Below are 806 nucleotides of genomic sequence, written 5' to 3' on the forward strand. Positions count from 1 at the left end.
TGCCAGTACCTGCAAAGTCTGAATTAACACAAGAGAAACCTTTTTCACTTGACAAGTGAATTTTTTTTTTGAGTTCAGGGTTACTCCTCAGCCACACCTACAGAAGGCTGAACAATTTTGGTGTTTCATGTCCTGCTTTCTCATCACATCTTCAAAGCTCAAGCAGCACTGGCTCTCATCCTGCCAGAGAGGGTTTGGGCAGGCTGATCAGGTCACTGATGAAAATCCAGATCTGCTGAGCCATGAGGAGGCAAATTGCTTTTGTCCTACATGCCATGCTCTGATTTCACACCTGTCTTCTTGTCATGGTTGAAATGTGGCCTGCAACAGGTAACAAATCTCCCCAGTTATGTAGTTTCTACAAGAAAAGTTATTTCCTGTGTATTCATCCCTTGAAAATTTGATATCTCCATGTTTGTGACAGAGCAAGGAGCTTGGGTTTCTTTATTCCTGTTGGAGTCAAGCAATGGAATTTTCTGTTTTGATGAAAATGTAGAGGTTTTGAAACTACACCTGCATGCAGCTAAGGTTACTCTCTGTTTTGAAGAGTTCATCCTGCAGCCAACCCCAGCCAGCTCAGGTTCCTGTTTCATTCAGGGCTTGAACACTCCAGTCCTAATTCTTCAGTTCCTTAAATTTCACCCAGGCATTTACACCTGTAGGAAGTGGGTTTGACAGGCTTTGCAGCTCTGGTTTTATGCCTTTCTTTGTACTTTTCCCAATATAAATAATACTGGAACAGTAAAAGCAGTGGAACAAATGCCTAGGAGAGATGGCATGCAAAAGGAAACCAAGGTGTGATTAAT

This window comes from Motacilla alba, chromosome 1A (assembly GCF_015832195.1).
Source record: "Motacilla alba alba isolate MOTALB_02 chromosome 1A, Motacilla_alba_V1.0_pri, whole genome shotgun sequence".
In the NCBI taxonomy this organism is placed as follows: Eukaryota; Metazoa; Chordata; class Aves; order Passeriformes; family Motacillidae; genus Motacilla; species Motacilla alba.